This window comes from Eumetopias jubatus, unplaced genomic scaffold (assembly GCF_037043125.1).
Source record: "Eumetopias jubatus isolate StellerSeaLion01/CBP00866 unplaced genomic scaffold, mEumJub1_p1.0 scaffold_12, whole genome shotgun sequence".
Taxonomy (NCBI): Eukaryota; Metazoa; Chordata; class Mammalia; order Carnivora; family Otariidae; genus Eumetopias; species Eumetopias jubatus.
In genome coordinates, this window is record NW_028274818.1 from 74,628,791 (window position 1) to 74,644,504 (window position 15,714).

The window sequence follows — 15,714 nt, forward strand, 5'->3', positions numbered from 1 at the left end:
ACTCTCTCAAATAAATAAATAAAATCTTTTTTTTTAAAAAAAGAAAGAAAATATAGTTCAAACTGTTCTTCATTTTACCAGTGAGAAAAACCAGGGCTTAGAAAATTTGGTAAAGAACCCAAGTAAGTAAACCTGCATCTATGACTTGAAACTATGTGGTTTAACTTCAGAGACCGCGCTCCTCACCACATCTTGTGAGTTTTGAGAACCGAGAGAACTTGGCATGATTGAGATATTGGAAAGCTACCCTCAGCATCAACCCTGCACTTGCTTTGTTGGTGTAGACTAGAGAAAATTTAGTGTAAAATGTCCCAATAAAAGTTTTCTCCAAAGCATATGTAAACCACAACATAATAGATTTATCAAAGTAGCAGAGTGCTATTATGTTCAAAAGATTAACCAGACCGAAGCTATTTGTCATAGCAACGGGTGCTATAGTTGACAAATTACAATTGAACCCAGTTTGTAGCAAAATGTTAGGCAGAACCTTGGCACTGATGAATTGACACAAGAGTCCAGACTGGAATATATCAGAGCAATTTAAATATCATTCAGAATAGAGTGGAACCATGTTCCCCAAACACCCCAAACCATACCGACAACCACAACACATCTTTGGGTCTAAAGTATATCAGTAGCAAGACACACCATCAATTTGACAATTTTTAATGGAAAAGAAATACCACGTGAAATGCTCACACTGATTGGCAGGGAGTGGGATTACAGACACTTTCAAACCTGTGGTAGGGGGCCTGAGGTGGCATTATCTTAGCAAGAAGGAAAATATATATATTTAATTCCGGATAATGTGTTTTATCCTAATGAGATAAGAAACCTTTTCCTAATAAAGTATATGGACTGAAAGGTAATGGATGCTAAGGGAGGGAAGGGAAAGAGTTCAGGTAGAGGAAGGACCTGTGCTTGTTTGACTATAGAATGGATCTTTAACTTGTATCTCTCCGGACAATGAGTTGATCACATTGTCACAAGAATAGATCTTTTCTTTGCTCCTGGTTAAGTCTTGTGTTAGGAAACAAGGAGCATGGTTAGATTCTACTGGAAGGAAAGCTGAAATGGAGTAGCATCAGTGGAATTCCATATTACCTATCTCTGTCTTGCCAATTGATTCTCTCCACCGCTGACTTCATTTCAAGATATGTCAGCCTTGCGTGTGCATCTCTGTAGTTTCTACCCACCTGACAGTTGCTGTCATTCTCACTGTGTGAGTGTGTATTGTGTGTATTGTGTGTGGGTGTGAGTATTTCTGTGGCATGGCTTCTTTTTTCACATGCAGGGTTTTATTTAGATCCACCACCTATTTTTACCTTTTTGTAAATTTAGACTTTGACAATAGCCTTTAATAGACCTAACATGCACATTCCCTTTCCTTGACTGAATTTATGTTGAAGAAATAATCGCAAATGTGTGCAAAGGTCTGAGTATGAGGATGTTCATTACTGAGTATTTGTAATAGCAAAAAACTGAAAATTACCCAAATGGCCTACAATAGGGCATTGATTAAATCAAGTAGGGAATACCCCTACACTAGAGTCCCCATTCGTTTATTTATTCATCATCTAACAAATAGGAGTTGAGAAGGTACTTTGTATCAGGCCTTATGGAGTTTTTTGAATGTATAGCCTTCAAGTTCATTAAAAGTGATACGGTAGAAGAGTCATCGGTGGCACAGAAAACTCTCGCAGGATATTGTTAAGGGGAAGTCTGAACTCAATGTGATCTTATTTTCACTAAAACAGAAAAGGATAGGAGGAATCTGTTAAGAAAAAAAAAATACGCACACACTAAAATGGTAAGTGTTGTTTTCTTTGACTTGTTGGGTCTTTTTTCTCTAAATGGCCCATAACGAACACTTCATGTCTTTAAGCAGAAAACAAATTGCAAACATTTTTTTTTTATTTTTTAAGATTTTATTTATTTATTTGAGAGAGAGAATGAGAGAGAGAGAGAGAGTACATGAGAGGGGGGAAGGTCAGAGGGAGAAGCAGACTCCCTGCTGAGCAGGGAGCCCTATGCGGGACTCGATCCCGGGACTCCAGGATCATGATCTGAGCCGAAGGCAGTTGCTTAACCAACTGAGCCACCCAGGCGCCCCAAATTGCAAACATTTTTAAAAGGCAGTTGTTCTCGGAGGTTAGAGGAGAGCATTAGCACCCTGCTAAAATATTTGTTTCTACTTTTCAGTTACATATAAAGGTGAAGGGAAAGTCAGTATTTTTTTAAAGACTTTATTTTTTTAGGTTTAAGTTTTGCAGTTTTAGGTAAACAGTACATTTAAGATTTCCCATATATCCCTTACCCACACAGCATAGCTCCCCCCCATTACGAAAATCCCCTCCAGAGTGGGACTTTGGTTTCATTTGAAGAACCTATGCTGACATCATTATCACCCACAGTCCGTAGTTTACATCAGTGATCATTTTTGGCTTTGTACATTCTGTGGGTTAGCACAACCATGTAATGATATGTGTCCATCATTACAGTATCATGGAAAGTATTTTTTACTGTCCTAAAAATCCTGTGTTCTGCCTGTTCACCTCCCCCACCCCCAGCCCCATTTCCCCCACATCCACTGATCTTTTGACTCTTGCTATTACAACCAGTGATACTTTGAAACCAATGAAATGTATGCATTTGGGGAAAAAATACTTAAAAAAAAAACAGTGGTAACAATGGTCGTCCTGGACTGGGTGGTATGTGAAAAGGCAGGTGGTAAACGGTTTTAGAAGGAATTACTAGTTTCCTTGACAATTTAGCATTCAATACAGTTCTACGTTGGCTTACTATAACCATGACCTTATTGACTGGCTTGGGTAAAATTAAATCAGATGATGCACTGGAATAGAGAGATTAAAGCCTCCTATTTTCTGCAAGGTTTGGGTTTAGGGTCTAAAAATAATTGGAGGGGAGGTGTTTAGGTCAAGTCCCAGCCTTGGTGCAAGGTGCAGAGATGACTGTAGTCACTTCATTGCTTGGAGGAGGGTCAGAGATTCCCACTGGAGATAATGTCAGCAGGGTGTGGCCCCTGGGAGCAGAGCTGCCTTAAGCCACACTACCCTGCAAGATTTGATTTTAATGGATATGTCTTCCGAGCTCTCTCTCTGCCCAAAAGTTGACTTGCCATCTTTCCAATTAATAAGAAAATACCAAACAGAGCATTAAAGTTTATGGCTTCACATTTCTGAATTAAAATTATCTATTGATTAGTTGGGTGCTATTATTAAAAATCAGCACAACCACGTCTGACAATGTCTTAAAAATATTCATCATGATGACTTTGATCAAATTGTAAATGGTGGATCTGCACTTTATTTTAGAGGTAAAGGAGACAAATGAGCAATAAATTTGCAGCCTAAGTAATTGGGGGAAAAAGTAATCTATTTAATCAGTCCCAAGAGCTGGATGATTCAGAGAACTGACATTGGAATAATTGGTTAAAATATTTTTGTCTGAAAAGATCATTTATGTATGTTTAAGAAAATATTCTATAGTAGGCTCAGATTTAGCATTTGCGTGTCTTATGCTAAATTGGGTTTAGTTTTCAAGTATATACATAAGGTGATGGTTTTCTTATGTCTTCTCTTCCCTACTATTATACTATGTATATGCTAATCACTCAGAGAGCTGACATCTTTCCTTATAAGCAGATACCTCCTTTCCCGCTGGAGTCCCAGCTCACTCCCACCTTTACAAGGATGCTCATTTGTCTCTGACTTTTATTTTCAACCACAGACCGCTTATTCCACCCATCACATCTTTCCCTCAAGCTCCACAATTCTTGCAGCCACTAAGGTGCAGTATTGTGTACAAGCTAAAAGGAGAGCCTTAGAGCCTGAAGTCCAAATCCGGTTCTTTCACCTCCTAGCCAAGTAACCTTGGAAAAGTGACTTAGCTTTCTGGACATCTCTTTTCTCCTCTGTAAAATGTGGGTCAACAATAAATAAAAATTGCATAGGGTTGTAGTTAGAATTAGATAAAGTAACACTAAAAGAACACTTTACAAAGAACCTACTACACAGGTGGAATCCTGATTTCTAATAGAAATACTGACTTTTATTGGTAAACTGGTAATAGGTTAATGTTCCGTTTTGTATCATAAATGTTTAGCAAGCCTTACTAATGCGCAAGAAGCTAAATATTAGTAAATAGCATTTAAGTGAACATAATGACACAGACATTTCACTTCCTGAAATGCTTCCAGTTCTGTCTTGTGTAGGCTCTGTCGTTAAAAATTAGCTGTGGGCGCCTGGGTGGCTCAGATGGTTAAGCATCTGCCTTCGGCTCAGGTCATGATGCCAGGGTCCTGGGATCAAGTCCCGCATCGGGCTCCCTGCTCCTTGGGACCCTGCTTCTCCCTCTGCCTCTCTCTCTGTCTCTCTGTCTCTCATGAATAAAGAAATAAAATCTTAAAAAAAATAAATAAAAATTAGCTGTAAGTGGAACTGTTAACACATTTCCCATCACTTATCTGTGCCTGAAACATACCTTAACCTGGCCAGCCATAATTCAATGCTTGGAGCATGAGAGATTACTGGAGTGTGTTCCACAGTGGTGCATAATAGCCTTTTCCCTATTAGTGGCACTTAGTGACATAGGCCACTCAAGTTCTCAGAAGCTGTCAGCCTCGTGTTCCACCGTCTTCAGTGATAACTAACGATACACCGTCCTCCTGAGCAGGTGGGCGGGCATGCGGAACCCAGGGTTGCTACACTCCTTCCCCTCTCTGCACTGGGGCAAGACATCTGAGGACTGAGTCTATTTGTAACTTCAAGAAGTTGGTCTTTCCCAAGGAACATCTTTCCTAACTTAATTAAAAATGGTCCTTCAGGATACATACTGAACTGTTAGCATTGGATGTCCCTGGAGTCCTGAATGGGATTACAGAAAGAGAGAACAGGAGGAGTTCATCTTTACTCATTTTTTTTTAAGACAATAAGACTTTGTATTTTAAACATAATAAAGAATGTCATTTAAAAGCATTTTCAAAGGTTTTTTCCTCCCAGCCTGGATGCTTTAATATTTTTCCTCTAAAAATACAAATGTAATTGTTGCAAAAAAATCAAACATAGAAAAATATGTAGGAAGATAAAACTGTCCTTCCATCCCATACAAGCCTTTAAAATGTACTTCCCCTTCTGGAGCAAACTTCTATAAATAATGTTCATTTTCTATATATTGACAAAAATATTTAGAGATAGTGGGTATATCTGAAAGAAAAAGAGATGAGTAACTGTATTCATACATATTTATTAAATGAATATATGCAAACACAAAATTTTGTTTAAATATGGCATCTCTCTGTAGTACATGTAGAGATATATATATTTACATACTATATGTCTGCACATATGTACACATGTGTATGATGTCTTACTTGCTTTTTCCATTTAACAGTATATCATGACTGTTTTCCATGTTGTACACATTCCCCTATAGCATTCTTTCTAGCAACAGCTCAGCATTCCATAGGATGCGTAGTTGTGTCCAGATAGTTTACTCAATCTCCTGCTAATGAAAACTGGACTTTTCCCCACTTTTACCTGTTGTTATAGCAGCATGCTGGTGCCTCCACAAGAGTTCTCTATGGCATCCCCAATTTATGACCATTGCTCCTACTTGCAGTTACCAGTGGATATTCCAGAGCACTCTCTGCTAACCAACGTTCCCTGCCGAAATCAGACAAGTTCATGTGGCCTGGTCTCTGCTGGCAATTTCTGTGCTAACATAACCAAGGAATGAGATGTGGTTTTTTAAATGCACCTACAGATATGTGGAGCGTCTGGCCAGGGATGATGCTGCAAAACACATTCTGAGGGTGCTCACCTCAAGTTTGAAGACGATTTCTTTGGAGTGACTTGAAATCAAAGTTCAAGTTTCTTTCTCATAAGTCTGTTATTTGGACGGAGATTTCATGAACCATTCTTATTTATCTTCTGCCTTCTGGGCATAGGCCTTTTATGAGATGGGTATTTTTAAAGGAACAACTTTATTCTTGGGAAAGTTGACAGGACTTTTAATGAGGAAAGAAATTAGAAACCAGAGCTGGAGGTGATATGGTTAGTACAAAAAGGGGGGGGGGGGCAAGGAACAGAAATTCAGTTTAAATCCTCCTTAAAATGGTTGACATTGTAAATATTCTTGTATATATTCATTTGTAGTTCTAGGTGAGAAAAACAGGGCAGCTCTTGTCTTTTCTTATCAGGCAAATAATTGTCACTTTTTTACTTAAACTTGAACAAATCCCAGGGGCGCCTGGGTGGCTCAGTTGTTTAAGCGAATGCCTTCGGCTCAGGTCATGATCCTGGAGTCCCTGCATCAAGTCCCACATCGGGCTCCCTGCTCAGCAGGGAAGTCTGCTTTTCCCTCTGACCCTCCCCCTTCTCATGTGCTCTCTCTCTCTCTCTCAAATAAATAAATAAAATCTTTAAAAAAAAACTTGAACAAATCCTGTATCAATTGGACTTGTACAAATAAAATAGTGTATTCTAGAACAGGGTCGTCAAACGGTGGCTTGTGGGCTAAATCCAGCCACCTGCCCATTTTTGTAATCTAGTACTGTTGGAATGCAGCTCCACCCATTCAGGTATGGATTGCTCGTGGCTGACTCTGTACCACAATGGTAGAAATAAATAGTAATAAGCCCCTCCAAACCTAAATCTTTACATCTGGCCCTTTACAGAAAAAGTTTGTCCATCTAGGCAACCTCGCATGTGGGGTGAAAAAAAATCAGTCCCTAATCGGAGGCCCCAGAACATCCAGGAAGTTCTTTCCCTGCCTGACAGCAAAGATGTAAATTAAAGTGTCAGACTAAACTATGTAACCAACTGAGCCACCCAGGCGCCCCAGACTAAACTATGTAGGCTCAATTCTTTCTCCGGGCTTCCTGGACAAGGAAGATACTCCTCCTTTAACTCGAAGGGAGTGAGCACAGGAGAGAGCCCGATTCTCAATAATAGGGCTGGATCTACAACAGATAATGCAACAAAGTTATTAGTGATACAGAAGAATCAGATAGTTGGGTCTGGGAATTACCTCCTGTTATGGGCGGTAACCTGGGAATTACCTCCTGTATGGGTGGTGAGTTGTGTCCCCCCAGAATTCTTATGTTGATGTTCTCACCCCCAGGACCTCAGAATGTGACTGTATTTGGAGATGGGGTCTTTAAAAAGTAACTAAGTTAAAATGAGGTCACTAGGGTGGGCCCTATTACAATACGACTGATTGTCCAGGGCATAGACATACACAGAAGGAAAACCCTGACAAGTCCTGGGGAGAAGATGGACATCTATAAGCCAGAGAGAGAGGCTCAGGACAGACCAATCCTGCCCAGGGTTGATCTTAGACTGTTGGCCTCCAAAACTGTGAGAAAATACATGCCTGTTGTTTAAGTCACCCAGTCTGTGGTACTTTGTTATGGCAGCCCTCTGCTTAAGTCTACCATGCTACCTTCTTAGGTAGGATATAACTCTTGCCATAATGTGCCGGTTTTTCTGTGTGTAAGTCAACAGTTCTCAACTGGGAATAGTTTTGCCCCTCGGGGGACATGTGGTAATGTCTGGAGATGTTTTTTGATTGCCACAATTGGGGGAGGGGCATGCTTTCCATATCTGGTGGGTAGAGGCCAGGGACACTGCAAAGCATCCTCTAATGCACAGGACAGCGCCCAGTAATCATGAATTACCTGGCCTCACCTGTCCATTGTGCCAACGTTGAGAAATCCTCATGTAGCAGAAGACACATCTCTTTCACTCCTCTCCCCTGCTTCCCTCTTAGACCTTTGGTGTTCTTTGAAAATGCTAGAAGAGGTTAACCCCACGGTGAACAATGTGTATGGTGTCCATATAGGATCATCAAAATAATTTAAACTAAAAGAGTTCCTTCGGCCATTAGATCTGGTCAGTAAATTTCTGCCAAGTACACTCTAGAAAAATTGTTAGGTGCTGTGTGATTTCTTGGACATGGACGTTGGATTTCCTGGGGGCCAGTCTTCCTTTCAATGCTGTTAACTTCCCCAAGTTTGCAGCCTATGGGTGGTGCTGGTGTAGGGCAAAGAAGAATGAGTGATGGATGGGTGGTGAGCCTCCTAGGATCAGAAGTGGGCTGGTGGGAACTTTCTTTAATATCATATTTTATATACAACTCTGGGTCAGGGCAGGCTGTGGGTATGCAGTGCCTGACCCTAGTACAAGGGAGAAGATCGATCGTGCTGGAACAGTGAGCCATCCAAATGATTTATTTATGCAACAGTTCCTCTCTCAGCTTCTTTGGAGGTAGGCACAGACAGGTTTGTCCATGTGCGAGAGTGTGTGTGTGTGTGTGTGTGTGTGTTTGTGTGTGTGTGTGTGTCCGTGAGTGTGTGCATGTGCGTGTGCACGCGTGTCCTCCCATGATCCTCCCAGTTTCAACTGAGCTTATAATTAGCTCCTCAGAGACCAGATAATTACACTTTGCTTTTTCTACCTGTAAATGCTCATTTGGCTTTCTGATTTCTTGTTAATTTCTTAGCTTTAAACCACCCAATATTGGGCTTTTGGCAAAATATCAAGTTATCAGAACAAAGAATGGTACTCTGGGAAGATAGTTGGATGATTCCAGAGTCTCTGTGGCTGAGACTCGCCATTGTTTTCTGCCTAAATATGAGAAGAAGCTTTTGAGGGATTATTTTTGAACATATCTGATGTATTCTTTCCCAACTAAAATGATGTCCTTCCAGGAATATCAGAATGTAGTCATTAGGTCTGGACATTTCAAATCTGGCAGAATACATAGCATAACAAATCAAAGCATTGCATTCTGTGGTAGAGATCATAATCCATACAACTAGGGCCTTAAAAAAATTGGTTCCCACACCAAATTATACATAGCCCAATTTTGTCTCTATCACTGAATGTGAATTCTGATAGTCTTACTCCTTGATGTCAGTCTAGGATTGTTCAAAGAATTGTTTTTAAAGGAGAAGAACAGAATTCCAATTTATTAATAATTAGGAATACTCTAAATCAGCTACTGTCCAATAGAACTTTCTGCAATGAAGGAAACATTTTATATCTGTGTTCCCCAGTATAATAACCATGAGCCTCCCCTGGCTATTGGGCATTTGAAATGTGATTAGTTAAACCGAGGAACCACATTTTATATTTTATTTCATTTTAATTAATAGAAACTTAAACAGCACCATTGAGTAGTGACTACTGTATTGGAAAGCATAGCTCTATATGGTCTGATCTCATCTTAAAAAAAAAAAGTGTGGATATGCATCTTTATTATTCACGTTTCTACCCATATGTTGTACTTAAACGTATAGACAAAAAGTCTCTAGAGTTACATATCAAACTGTTAATACCTTTCAGGTTGGGATTGGAAAGGTATAAAGAAAGGATTTTAACTTTTTTATTTTGCCAAAAAGAGAAAGAGAAGATTAATGTGATTAAAAACCAGTCAGATAAATAAAATGAGACTAATTATATCATAGAGCCGATTGGGTCGAGCCCTCTCCTTGCGTTAACCGGGAAAGGGAAGGCTGGAGGAGGACTGTGACAGTTATCTCTGTGACCCAGGCAGCCCCGCCTTTTCTCCCCAGTCATTTCAGAAGACATGAATCTGGGACCTCAGTCATACAGTCCTGGTGTTTTGTGCAGTCAGCACCTAAATAATCATTTCAGAGGCTTTCAAGGCTGTGAACCCGAAAGCAGACCACAGTGAGAAAGGAGGAAGGCACATAAACAAATGCATGAACCAGAGTCAGTCTCCGAAAAAAAAAATCCATGTGTTTTATGAAAATCCCTGATTGTGGAAAGCCATTTGCAAAGCCCCCCATCTTCGCTTGGCTGATGAAGAGCAGTGAACGCCTCTTTCTAAGTCTCCTGTGAATGACAGAGAAATTTCTAACCAGGGATTGTGTTTACAGGTTTATGGATTCCTAGTTTGAACACAGCCACACATTTATTTTTCCATAGGTTATGGAAAAGAAATCAACACTTTACTTTCCGGGAGTGTGGGTTTTTAAACGTTTAGGTAGAAGGAAATAAAATGAGAGAGAGAAAAGGAGTATAGAAAAGAATACACTAAAGAGAAGCAAAAGAATGAAATTTTAAAATGCATAGAATTTACACATATAAAGGATCCACTAAAATTACAGAGCTTGACCAAATCCCATCCAGGGTTTACACTGGTCCTGGGTGACTTGGAGATTTGGAAACCCCTCTGGGGTGGGCAGAGTTTTCTTTACCCATGTCAAATCAGTATGCCTCTTCGACACTCCTGAATTATTACAGTGGCAACAACACTATAAAGCTCTGCATATCTTTTGAGACTTAGTGCTTTCCTGCGACTAAGCCACACTAGGGTGCTAAACATTTCTGCATAGACGCAATCAAATTAGAAGCTAAATTTGATACTGCAACAGGTTACCACCTGGGATCAGAAGTGGCTTGCATTATATATATATATTTTTTTTCTAGCATTATGAAATGAACAAGGCATATTAATTTTTAAGTGGAAATTTACAACTTTCTTTGCCTAGTTCCTGAATTCTCTCCAAGATTAAAACTCATTTATGTGATTTTTGATGCAATTGTAATAAAAGTGAAGAAATGGATATTCTCCTCAAATGGATGGCACATTGATCTGAAAGCTGCCTGAGGGCAGGGGATTCTGCATTAACCATGCTATCTCCTCAATTTAGTAAAATGCTAGACTGATAGTAAGCATTCTTCTATGCTATATGCCAGATATTTATTTCCCTATATTCTGATCCTCAGAAAAACTATATGATCTAGGACCGAAGGTGCGTATGTGCCAAGAAAAGAGGAAATTCTAATGCATATTCTAACATTGCTTTAAAAAAATGTAGTAATTGATTAGTATGTGAGCACATGGCCAAGTTATTTTCCTTCTATATCTAGTGGATGGTATTTATTCATAGTATTTAGGTGTTCCTGAGAAGAACTGGGAATGGGGAGAGGCCAGAGGATAAACAAAGAAACTAATGACTTTATTAGGAAGGCTTCCATATTCTGTTTTGTGATTCATTTCCCTGAGGCAACTTTAGACCTTGTTGGTCTGTTTGCAATTCCTATCAGATTAGAAAAAGAGAAAAAGAAAAAAAGAAAGGATAGAATAATGGAAATTTTACAAGTTACTCAGTTCTTTTTAAAAAAATCCAGTTTCTCGCCTTGACAATTTCTTCAATCTGTAGACCTTGATGTTTTAATCTCATGCATTCTGATAGAGCTTGATATTCGTAACTGGTGGATTGGATAAATTTTTAACCAGAAAGTTGGAGATGATGAGAAAACACAAGGGGAGGTTTATATTTTGCACCGTGTAGTAGAGCCTTCCTCATTTCCACTTTTTGCACTGAAAGCATGGCGGGGAGGTGTCAAAGCAGCCCAAAGCCAACTTGCATCCATATTGAGATGGCTTTGTCGGAGGTTTCCAAAATTCCAATTTCAGTGCTGGTGGTAATATCTATGCGTGAACAGCAGAATAAATATCAGTTTAAAACTCATATAAATAAACATTTATGCTCCATGTGTGAACTCATAACGTGTGGGATAAATCTTGTCATTTCAACATAAGTGGAATAACACACGGATTGAAAGCAGTATGCACTGTTGAGAAAGCATGTTATGGATTCACAGTGCGAAGTTATACACTGACGGTTTCATCAGAATTGAATTCTGAAGATGAAACAATCGATGATAACAATTCAGTCTCTCTAATCATTTCTGTAAGTAAATTAAAATATTAATCGTATCTCAGGATTGTCTTTCAGTGTCTTATCAAGGAAAATAAACAGGTATCAAAGTAGAGAATAGTAAAGTGAATTCTCATGTACTTCAGCAATTGATAATTGAGAACCAATTGTGTTTCATCTCCTACCCCTCCTCATTTCTTCCACATTCCTGGATTGTTTTGAAGTCAAGGCCAGACACCATACATTTCATCCATGCATGTTTCAGTATGTACCTCTAAAAGAGTAGGTCCATTTTCTAAAGATGCTTACACCTCACCCTACCACAGTGATACTGATTTCCCGAGACAATCAAATATCTGGTCAGTGTTCACCTTTTGTCAGTCATCCTACATATTTGCAAAGTTGGTTTACTTGAATTGAAACCCAAAGAAAGTCTATAGATGCAATTAGTTGATATGCTTAAATTTCTTTAATTTATATTCTCCCCATTCATACTTTTCTCTTTTTTTCCCTTGGAATTTGTTTTATTGGAATAAACTGTCGCCCAGAGACATTTTCAAAAACAGTATTAGTAGTGTGCATTCTTTTATCTTTTTTACAAGAGACAAGAAATTAGGCTGATAAATCATTGATTGAACCAATGACACCCATCATTCTATTTCATGGGTGAATATTGGCAGCAATTTGATATTGTGTGTGTGTGTGTGTGTGTGTGTGTGTGTGTATTCCACTTTTTAAAGAAAATAACTAGAAGTTGAGAGAATTGTTCAAGAGCTAAGTTAAGGTGGGCCAGAGTTGCTGTCACCTAGGGCTCTTCTGCAGTTGCTTGGAAAATAACACCAGCAATATTTCTTAACTGCTTGGATGGGGATTTTTCTTTCATGGATAAACTATGGCTGCCATTGACATTGATTTTTTTTTGCACTTCTGAGTGAAGTAAATATGGGCATTTCACCTAAAATATATTACTCTTATGAAATACAGGATGCAACTTTAGAAAGTGGTCATGGTTCCCCCCCTCCAAAGTATTCATTATTAAGTATGGTATTATATTTCATTCCTGAGCTAAGGGCTTTACCAGGTCTGGTTTGTTCTTGAGGATAATGACAAAAGTGAAAATCTGCGGAAGTTCCTCAACTCCCTTCCTAACTCATATTAAGAGTTGATGCAAAACAACACAGTGGGTGGTGGGCCATAAGCCACCTCATTTCTTTTCTTTTTTTTTTAAATTTTTTTATTGTTATGTTAATCACCATATATTACATAATTTGTTTTCGTGTAGTGTTCCATGATCCATTGTTTGTTCATAACACCCAGTGCTCCATGCAGAATGTGCCCTCTTTAATACCCATCACCAAGCTAACCCATCCCCCTATGCTCCTCCCCTCTAGAAACCTAAGTTTGTTTTTCAGAGTCCATCATCTCTCCTGGTTCATCTCCCCCTCTGACTTACTCCCCTTCATTCTTCCTCTCCTGCTATCTTCTTCTTTTTCTTTTTTTTTTCTTAAAATATGTTGCATTATTTGTTTCAGAAGTACAGATCTGTGATTCAACAGTCTTACACAATTCACAGCGCTCACCATAGCACATATCTTCCCCAATGTCTATCACCCAGCCACCCCATCCCTCCCACCCCTGACCACTCCAGCAACCCTCAGTTTTTTCCTGAGATTAAGAATTCCTCATATCAGTGAGGTCATATGATACATGTCTTTCTCTGATTGACTTATTTCACTCAGCATAACACCCTCCAGTTGCATCCACGTCGTTGCAAATGGCAAGATCTCATTCCTTTTGATGGCTGCATAATATTCCATTGTGTATATATACCACTTCTTCTTTATCCATTCATCTGTCGATGGACATCTTGGCTCTTTCCACAGTTTGGCTATTGTGGACATTGCTGCTAGAAACATTGGGGTGCACGTACCCCTTCGGGTCCCTACATTTGTATCTTTGGGGTAAATACCCAGTAGTGCAATTGCTGGATCAAATGGTAGCTCTAATTTCAACTGTTTGAGGAACCTCCATACTGTTTTCCAGAGTGGTTGCACCAGCTTGCATTCCCACCAACAGTGGTAGGAGGGTTCCCCTTTCTCCACATCCCCGCCAACATCTGTCGTTCCCTGACTTGTTAATTTTAGCTATTCTGACGGGTGTGAGTAAGCCACCTCATTTCTTAAGCCATCTCTGTGGTCTGGCAAATTGCCCCAGTATCTTGGGTACAGACCTTTGAGGGAGTGCGGTTGATGGACAGGGAGGGGGTCAGTGCTTCCAGGCTATGCAAAAGTGCACTGACCCTTAGCAAGAATCTAGGCCAGATATTTGGCACGAAGAGCCACTTGGGTCTGTGCAACACCTTCCCTTCCTATCATCACCCAAGCACACTCTGTAGTATTTCCTCCCACCACTTAAGGAACCACCTTTAAAATGTAGGGACACATTTTCCACTAAATGTGCTGGTTTTTATTTGTTTCCAATTTAAAAATAACAATCAAAAGCACTAATCACATGCGCATTATGTTCCATGCTCCATGTGAGCACTTTTTAGAAGCTGTCCGGTTTAATACAATATGAATCCGAAGTACCATTCCTATAGCTATTATCACCATTTTCCAGATGAGGATATAAATCTTATGCAGGAAACAGCAATAGTACAATTACAGCTTGTTTTACAGAGTTAGTAAGATGCAGACTTGGAATTTGACCCAGAGTCTGTTAGACTCTAAAACCAGTACCATGGCCAGGTTCCCCTTAGCAAAAGGCACTGTGAGTGAGGGACCTCAGTAGTGTGTGTAGAACCTCCCAGACCATGCTCAGAGCTTTGTCCACCCTCTACAGTAGCTGCTCTTTGACCCAGGCTCTTGGACCTGGGGATACACACATGAGTAGTGCAGTTAGCCCTGGGGAGGATGAACCTGGAAAAGAAGTCTACATGCAGGGCCTGGTGTGGGCCGGTCCACTTTTGTCAAAATTTTTGTGATCCAAGGCACCTCCAAATGAGTGGGGTTCAAAGTCCACATGCATATATTCTTGACCCCGTGGGCCATTTATGGGGAGGATTGTGTCAGAAGGGGATCCTCTCAAGTATGGGTCCGTAGAGGAGCTAGGGCTTCTTGGATCTCAGGTCTCTTAACCACTAACTGTAATTCCTCCTGTATCTCCAAGGTCCATACTATTTGCCCCAGGATGTCAAGATTTCCCATCGTTCCTGATGACATCATTCTCCTCCTAACTTTGGACTTACTCATTGCCAACATTTTCATATAATAGGGCAAGTGAAAGAAACATTTTTGCAAGTGCAGTGCAAAACAAAAATAATGTAGCCCCTTTATAGATGATAGCCATTAACATTTCAGACAGAACTCAGGGATCCTCAAAAGGAGCTCATCTGAGCCAGGAAACCTCTTTAAAACAATAAACAAGAGGTTTGTTTCCCTGACCCATGTGGGGAAGGTGAGGAGAGTGGTGTTCTGTGCTTATTTAGAGCCAAAAAAAAGTGAGGAAGGGCCTTTTTCCAGGAGTGGGGGGCCCTTGCATTGTGGTCGTCACAACTAGCTCTTTCCTTGAACTGTTGGAAATAAGACACATAGAGAAAGCCCACCCAATGAAAGTGGACGTAGTAGAGGTTACTGTGTGGGTCATGGTCACTATTGACTGTGAGTGGGAAATTGATTTGAGGACAGTGCATTTCAGGCCAGAAGAAAGAGAATTGCTTGATCAGCAGCTTCCTTTCTAAAAAGAACTTACTGACTCTTAAGGATCTTATCTGAAAGTCAGATGGCCATGCACTGCCCACCTCACAGGTCACCCATCCAGCTGAAACTCCCCGCTTTGGGGACTTAGGTTGGAATGTCAGCAGAGAAGCAGTTGATTTGAGTTTTGAATATGGGGGAAGCAAACATCCCTAGTAGATTGTACCTCTACTGGATGCAATGATTTCCTGCCCCAGCTGAGTGCTCTCCAAGAAACACTGATGAAACATTTATTGGGTGTGT

At 40.0% G+C, this 15,714-nt stretch overlaps 1 protein-coding gene across 1 annotated transcript in view; it reads left to right on the plus strand.

Annotated features, from left to right (window-relative positions):
- The window catches only part of RBFOX1 (RNA binding fox-1 homolog 1), a 2,047,095-nt gene that overhangs the window by 1,257,592 nt on the left and 773,789 nt on the right, over positions 1-15,714 (plus strand). The gene's annotated exons all lie outside the window — the stretch shown is intronic.